The sequence below is a fragment of the Bubalus bubalis genome, chromosome 1 (genome assembly GCF_019923935.1).
Source record: "Bubalus bubalis isolate 160015118507 breed Murrah chromosome 1, NDDB_SH_1, whole genome shotgun sequence".
NCBI lineage: Eukaryota > Metazoa > Chordata > Mammalia > Artiodactyla > Bovidae > Bubalus > Bubalus bubalis.
This window is the reverse complement of record NC_059157.1, coordinates 148,344,443-148,353,091: the sequence shown is the minus strand read 5'-3', so window position 1 is coordinate 148,353,091 and position 8,649 is coordinate 148,344,443. Positions and strand designations below refer to the sequence as shown.

Sequence of the window (8,649 nt, the reverse complement as noted above, 5' to 3'; positions counted from 1 at the left end):
GGCCTATTCCTTTCCTCCTTCATAATGAACAATTGAATAACAAAAGTTAATTATATAGAAATATAGGAAAGTAAACTTCTAAAATTTATTTTACCTCCATATTTTAATGAGTAAAACACATATTCATCATAGATATGGTTAGTTTACATCATAGATACTCTTTCTAGGTCTTAATTTTTATCCTCAGAAGGTCAGCAATACTAATTTATCTAAATGCTAGCTTGAAGTTTTATAGGAAGCTTCAAGCTTTTAAGGGCTTCCCTGGTGGCTCAGAGGGTAAAGCATCTGCCTGCAATGCCGGAGACCTGGGTTCAATTCCTGGGTCAGGAAGATCCCCTGGAGAAGGAAATGGCAATCCACTCCAGTACTCTTGCCTGGAAAATCCCATGGACAGAGAAGCCTGGTAGGCTACAGTCCATGGGGCTCACAAAGAGTTGAACACAACTGAGAGACTTCACTTTCAAGCTTTTAAAATTATTTGATAGGGACTGGTGTTTTTAATTCTGTTTTGAGGCACCCTGAATATTCTCACCTATAAATTCCTGAAAGTAGTCAGATTAGCAAGGAAACATTCCTTTGTAAATCACCACATTTGGTGGTACTTATCCTGTGGAATATTAGCCAATACACTGAGTGCTATTTTTATTAGCATTAAATTCATACATATTATTTGGCGCTAGTGGTAAAGAATCTGCCTGATAACACAGGAGATGCAAGCGATGCAGGTTCGATCTCTGTGTCAGAAGGATCCCCTGAGGAAGGAAATAGCAACCCACTCCAGTATTCTTGCCCAGAAAATTTCTTAGATAGAGAAGCCTGGTGGGATATAGTCCACAGCGTTGCAAAGAGTCAGACACGACTGAGCACACACACATATTTCACCAGAACTATGAAAAATAATTATTTCTTTACTTGTACTTATCCTTTCACATTTTAAGTCCAAAGGAAATCTGAATTATGTTTTTATTTCTTTTTTGGAATACCCTGTCATTTTCTGAAGATAGAAAATGACAGAAAAACAGAAACAAGAAAAAAGGAAGGAAAGAAGAAAAAGAGTGTCATTTCTCATTTAGATATTTGCAGAGTTTATAACAGTTACCTATTTAATTATTTAGGGTTAACTGCAGGAGACAGAATGACTCCGGAAAGTGGGTTTGACAGAGAGAACTGGGTGTTTACAATGTAGTCAAATGTGACTTCCAGTATTAGCTCCAACAAGTAAAGACCTTTGAAACTGTCTTTCTTGTTCTTACAACCAAACATAGTTGGAAAAAACCCGAAAACTAATGACTTTTGATTCGTCAGAGAACAAAGGGAAAGCAACCACTTGAAAATCTGAACAAACATGTGGATCCTGAGAGTCACAACCCAAATCTGTTTACCTGGAGCAGAAGCCCCTGGAGCCGTAAACTGGTAGGAAAACATAAATGTTATTTTAATGATTTGCTGGAGGCTGAGTGTAGATTCACATGAGACTGAGGAATTACTGGGGTCCAGTCTTAGCTGGGACTGCTACAGCCTCATAGTTTTTTTACCTCCAAGAACCACATCATGTTCCCACAATAAAAAGCCAAAGTAATATCCTCTAGAGGGGCTTCCCTTGTAGCTCAGTTGGTAAAGAATGTGCCTGCAGTGCAGGAGACCCGGGTTTGATCCCTGAGTTGGGAAGATCCCCTGGAGAAGGAAATGGCAACCCACTCCAGTATCCTTGCCTGGAAAACCTCATGGACAAGGAGCCTGGTGGGCTGCAGTCCATGGGGTCGCAAAGAGTCGAGCATGACTGAGTGACTAACACTAACTAACTAATATCCTCTAGGGTCTCAGCAGGGGGAGGGAAAATATAGCACTTTAAAATATATCCACTGAAGTTGCCATAACAAAGGCCTACTCCCTAGGGGAAAAGACTTTACTAGAGCCTTAATCTCCCTGGAGAAATAATAACACTTCCAATTCAACCCTTCTAGCATTTTCTGTCTCACAATAGGGACATGGAGGGAAGGAACATTATTAAGGTCAAAGTCCAGGGACATTTAATCATAAGAATGTGAAATGAAATGTTCCCCCTCCACTATACCAACAGAGCTCTAGTTGACAGAATTATAAAATACAGACCCTTTCTTCAGTTTAATTCAACTCAGTTCAGTCCCTCAGTCATGTCCGAGCTCATGGACTGCAGCACTCCAGCCTTCCCTGTCCATCACCAACTCCCGGAGTTTACTCAAACTCATGTCCATTGCGTTGTTGATGCCATCCAACCATCTCATCCTCTGTCATCCCCTTCTCCTCCTGCCTTCAATCTTTCCCATCATTAGGGTCTTTTCGAATGAGTCAGTTCTTTGAATCAGGTGGCCAAAGTGTTGGAATTTCAGCTTCAACATCAGTCCTTCCAATGAATATTCAGGACTGATTTCCTTTAAGATTGACTGGTTGGATCTCCTTGCAGTCCAAGGGACTCTCAAGAGAGTCTTCTCCAATACCACAGTTCAAGCACATCAGTTCTTCAGCACTCAGCTTTCTTTATGGTCCAGGTCTCACATCCATACATGACTACTGGATAAACCATAGCTTTGACTAGCTGGACCTCTGTTGGCAGAGTAATGTTTCTGCTTTTTAATATGCTGTCTAGGTTGGACTTATCACTGCAGATGGTGACTGCAGCCATGAAATTAAAAGACGCATGCTCCTTGGAAGAAAAGCTATATCCAACCTAGATCCTTTCTTAGGAGCAGTACTTAAGAGAGCTCAAAGCCAATAGGGGAGGGCTTCCCAGGTAGCACAGTAGTAAAGAATTCACCTGCCAAGGCAGGACATGCAAGAGACATGGGTTCAATCCCTAGGTCAGAAAGATCCCCTGGAGCAGAAAATGGCAAACTATTCCAATATTTTTGCCTGGAAAATTCCATGGACAGAGGAACCTGATGGGCTACAGTCCATGGGGCTACAGAGTCAGACACAACTGAGTGACAGAGCACAGTCAGAGAAGTCAGTAGAGGAAGAAATAAAAATAATCCACTCCTCACACTACAGGAATTTAAAGACTGGCACTTGTAGCTAGGGCAAACATTAAAGATAGCCCAAGTACAGGCATATTCACATTGTAAAAAAAAAAAAAAAAGAACAATAAACAGAAACCTCAATTAAAGAGCTGGGAGACTGGATTAGACTCCCACATTCTGCAATGATATAGAGCCCAACAGGGAAAAGAAAGATTCCTTTTCTTTCCTGGCAGGGACACAGCCAGTGAAAGGTCATGGACTCTTTATTTATTATAGCTTTCCCCATTTCCTTTCCCCCTCTACAGAGGCATGCTCATTCCCTTGCTGGGTGGAGACATACATGCAATTTGCCATAGACACTGAATTGAAATTCTCTGCTGATTCTAAAAAAAAAAAAAAAAAAAAAATCCTTGCTGAAGAAATACCTGGCCATCTATTTACTTCAGGTAGACATTTTGGTGGCCTGTAGGGAAATGGGAAACAAGATTCCCGGAGGCTCTGGGGCTGGTAAGCAAAAGGTGCAGTATCCACAAATGAGTCAATTGTTACTGAATGCTTTTCTTGCTGACCCTAGTGTTTGAAGGTACACCTTTCTCCTGGATCTGAGCTCACATCCTCTTTGCATTTTAAGCTCTCTAGGCTTTATTTAGAGGGCTTCCCTGGTGGCTCAGAGGTTAAAGCATCTGCCTCAAATGCAGGAGACCCGGGTTCGATCCCTGGGTCAGGAAGATCCCCTGGAGAAGGAAATGGCAACCCACTCCAGTACTCTTGCCTGGAGAATCCCATGGACAGAGGAGCCTGGTAGGCTGCAGTCCATGGGGTCACAAAGAGTCGGACATGACTGAGCGACTTCACTCACTCACTAGGATTTATTTGAGATCTACTTTAGAGTTCCTGATTTCTGGTTAAGACCTTGTTTCATATGCTAGTACTTGTTTGGCACATCAGCGTGATTTTTAAATCAGGTTATTTCAAAAATTCTGGTTTGCATTTGGCCCACTCCTTCATGAATAGGGGTTGCTTCACTGAAAGTGTGCTGATTCAGTCTTTGATGCATCCCTTTGAACAGGGGCTGTTCTCTTGAAACTGGCTGAAAAAGCCTTTGGCCTGGCTCCTCCAGGACTAAGCTGTTATCTTGGAATAGGCTGGGATTAGCTTGGGAATGGTGTGAATTGAGCTATTTGAGCTATAAGCTGTTTAAGGTACTTGAAAATTATTATTATTTTTTTAATTATTATTTATTATTATTTTTTATTATTATTTTACTCTGGAGGAAAAACCTCTGAGAAATAGGATCCCTGTTATCTAAATATTTTGAGGGCACTATCCCCCAAACACACATACCCAAGGAGTCTGGCTGATTTTATATTTATAACCCCCAATCCCTGAAGTCTTTCAGGACAGAGAGGGTGTGAGAATGGCCTGGAGTTTGCTCAAAGGGAGAGTACAGGTTCTGGCTTGCTATCAAGTAGAGTAAAGAAGGATCAGTGCTGATGTGTGCCACATTACTGCACTTCTCAGTTGGAGATGTGTGCCTACTAGTACATGCAGAGGCTGGGTACTGAAACTTAGGCTCTGTGGACAGAAACCAGAGAAAGGATTTGATTTGGCTATGCAAAGAGAGCTCAAAGGGCCTGGAGTATGATCAGGGCACTACTGCTGGCACACACAGCACAGAGCACAGGTCTGCCATAGGAGCCACACTGTGACCCTGTTCATGCTGGGATGTGACTTGCTGGCAGTCAGCTTTGGGACTGTACATCTGCTGAGGATGCAGCTTACATTCCAGTCCATCATTAGCACTTCCTCAGCATAGGTGGGTCCAGGAGCAGAGCCAGCAGCAGGGGATATTATTGGCACACACAGAAAATGGTGGGTAGCATCATAGTAGACATAGACATTGACATGTGAATGTCTCTGTGGACACACCCTGAAACATGTGATATGCCACAGCTTATCACATGCCACAGCTTCTTTACAGTGAAAGCACTTCGATTAGAGCACTTAGAACCAGACTTGGGGGCTTATACTCTAGTAACTGAGGCACAGACTCTGTTCCCAATAAATCTGTGACAGCCACAGAGCAAAGAGGAAACCCTGCCCAATATCCAGTTCAGGTTTTGGTCACCACAACACCAAAACACATTCCCCTTATAAAGGGGAAACATCCAACACATTCAAAGGAAAGACATTTGAGGCATTCTTACCTAAAATAGCCCTTGCATCAAAATATTGGACTCACAAAGTCTAGTCAGGGACACTCAGAAAAAGTAAAACAGCCCTTCATGACAACTGTGGATAACTGTTTCTACTAAATTCATAGAATCAGAGATATTTAAATAAATTGAAAAGTTAGAAGAACCACTCTCAATTAAAAGAACAAGAGAAATCCCCTAGAATAACAAACAAAACAGACAACTCCAGTCTACTAGACCCTTAGTTCCAAAGGAGGTAACAAAATGCTAAAGGAATTAAGAAAGGTTATCAATGGAAGTGCAGATCACTGTACCAAGGACCTGGAAACTAAAAAGAGGAATCAATCAAAATGTCAACTCAGTTGATGAGAGAAATATATTGAGCTAAATAGATACCCAGCTACAAGGAGCCCAGAGAGTCTCAAACAAGATGAACCCTACAAACCCATAGCAAGACATCATAAATAAAATTGCACAAGTTAAAGATAAACAGAGGATTCCAAAGGCAGAAAGAAAACCAAAATTGTAAAGGAACCCCATAAGGTTATCAGCTGATTTCTCCACAGAACCTTTACAGGCCAGAAGGGAGTGGAATAATGTATTCAATATCCATAAAGAGAAAAACCTGTAACTTAGGATACTACACGCAGCAGGATTACATGGAAATATAAAATAGTACATTAAAATTACAAAATTTGGAGGAGGGGAGTTTAAAAAATGTAGCTATTTTAGAATGTGTTTGAATTCACATAATTATCAGATGAAGATCAAGTACATCTATTTATGGGTTAACATTTGAAAAGTGGAATAACAACAAATCAAAAACATACATAGGGTCACAGAAACCAAAAAGAAAGGAACTCAGGCAAAATACAAATGAAAATCATCAAACCACAAAACAAAAAGTAGAAGCAAGGAACAAAGAAGAATTAAAAAATCAATTAGAAAACAAGATTTAAAGTGGCAATAAATACATATTTATCGATAATTTCTTTGAATGCCAATGGAGAAAGTGCTCCAATCAAAAAAGAAAGAGTGACAGGTTAAATTAAAAAGAAAAAGAACCTGCAATATATTGCCTAAAAGAGATCCACACTAGGGTGAAAGACACACATAGTTTGAAAGTCAGGGAATGGAAAAATATATTTCATACAAATGGAAAAACAATAAAGAGTAAGTAGCAATAGTCACATCAGACAAAAAAGACTTAAAGTCCATAAAGAAAAAGGACAATATACAAAGATAAATGGATCAATATAAGAAGAGGATACTACACCCATTAAACTACATGCACACAATATAGGAACACCAAAATACATAAAACAAATACTAACAAACATAAAGAAATAAATTGATAGTAATACAATAGTAGGAGACTTTTGTTCTCACTGACATCAATGGACAGATCATCCAGACAGAAAATGAATGAGGCAACAGAAATCCAAAATGACATAATAGAACAGTGAATATAATCAATATCTACAGGAAACCACATCAAAAAAAAAAAAAAAAAAAAAAAAAGGAATACATATTCTTTTCAAGTGCATAAGGAACATTCTCTAGGACAGAGCACATATAAGGACACAGAACAAGACTCAACAAATTTAACAGAAATTATTTCAAGCATCTTTTCTAACCACAATGGTAGAACCTAGAAATTAGCCACAGAAAGAAAAACAAGAAAAAACTGATTATATGGAGACTAAACAACAATGGCACCCCACTCCAGTACTCTTGCCTGGAAGATCCCATGGACGGAGGGGCCTGGTAGGCTACAGTCCATGGGGTCGCTAAGAGTCAGACACGACTGAGTGACTTCACTTTCACTTTTCACTTTCATACACTGGAGAAGGAAATGGCAACCCACTCCAGTGTTCTTGCCTGGAGAATCCCAGGGACGGGGGAGCCTGATGGGCTGCCATCTCTGGGGTCGCACAGAGTCGGACATGACTGAAGTGACTGAGCAGCAGCAGCAGCAGCAGCAAACAACATCAGTTCAGTTCAATTCAGCCACTCAGTCGTGTCCGACTCTTTGCGACCCCATGAATCGCAGCATGCCAGGCCTCCCTGTCCATCACCAACTCCTGGAGTTCACTCAGACTCATGTCCATTGAGTCAATGATGCCATCCAGCCATCGCATCCTCTGTCATCCCCTTCTCCTCCTGCCCCCAATCCCTCCTAGCATCAGAGTCTTTTCCAGTGAGTCAACTCTTTGCGTGAGGTGGCCACAGTACTGGAGTTTCAGCTTTAGCATCATTCCCTCCAAAGGAATCCCAGGGCTAATCTCCTTCAGAATGGACTGGTTGGATCTCCTTGCAGTCCAAGTTATTCTCAAGAGTCTTCTCCAACACCACAGTTCAAAAGCATCAATTCTTCAGCAATCAGCTTTCTTCACAGTCCAACTCTCACATCCATACATGACCACTGGAAAAACCATAGCCTTGACTAGATGGACTTTTGTTGGCCAAGTAACGTCTCTGCTTTTCAATATGCTATCTAGGTTGGTCATAGCTTTCCTTCCAAGGAGTAAGCATCTTTTAATTTCATGGCTGCAGTCACCATCTGCAGTGATTTTGGAGCCCAGAAACATTAAGTCTGGCAGTGTTTCCACTGTTTCCCCATCTATTTCCCATGAAGTGATGGGACCAGATGCCATGATCTTCGTTTTCTGAATGTTGAGCTTTAAGCCAACCTCTTCACTCTCCACTTTCACTTTCAAACAACATATTACTTACTATGAAACCAATGCATCATCACTGAAATCAAGAGGAAATCAGAAAATATCTAGAGACAAATAACAATGAAAGCAGAACCTTACACAATCTATGAGATGCAGCAAAGACTGTTCTGAGAAATTCATATGAATACAGGACTTCTTGAAAACAAAGGAAAGATTGCAAGTAAACAACTTAATCTACTACCTAAAAGAAATTGCAAAATAACAAACAAAGCCCAAAGTCAGCAAAAGGTAGGAAGTAAGAAAGATCAGAGTGGAAATAAATAATATAGAGATTAAAAAGCTAATAGAAAAGATTAATAAAAGCAATAGCTGGCTTTTCAGGAGGATAAACAAAATCAGAAAACCTCTAGCCAGGCTCATCAAGGAGACAGAAAAGAGAATTTAAAAGAACAAAGTAAGAAATAAGAGATGAGAAATAGTAACCAATACTGCAAAAAGTACAAAAAAATCATAGAAAATACTATGAACAGTTATATGCCAACAAGTTGGACTACCCACGGGCAAGTTTCTGGAAACATAAGTTTGCCAAAGATGAATCAAAAAGAAAGACAATTTAAAGAGACTGATCACCAGAAGTGAATTAAAAACAAACAAAAAAAAAAACAAAACAAAACTCCATGTGTACAATACATGTGATACAACACATCAATAAATGAACAGATGAAAACCACATGATTATTTCAATAGATGCAGAAAAAGCATTTGATAAAATTCAAC

At 40.1% G+C, this 8,649-nt stretch overlaps 1 non-coding gene across 1 annotated transcript; it reads left to right on the top strand.

Moving 5' to 3' along the window:
• Nucleotides 1-3,652: 3,652 nt before the first annotated feature.
• TRNAL-CAA lies at nucleotides 3,653-3,725 on the top strand. The gene has a single exon. It is a non-coding gene; the product is annotated as a tRNA-Leu (tRNA).
• The last annotated feature ends 4,924 nt before the right edge of the window (nucleotides 3,726-8,649 follow it).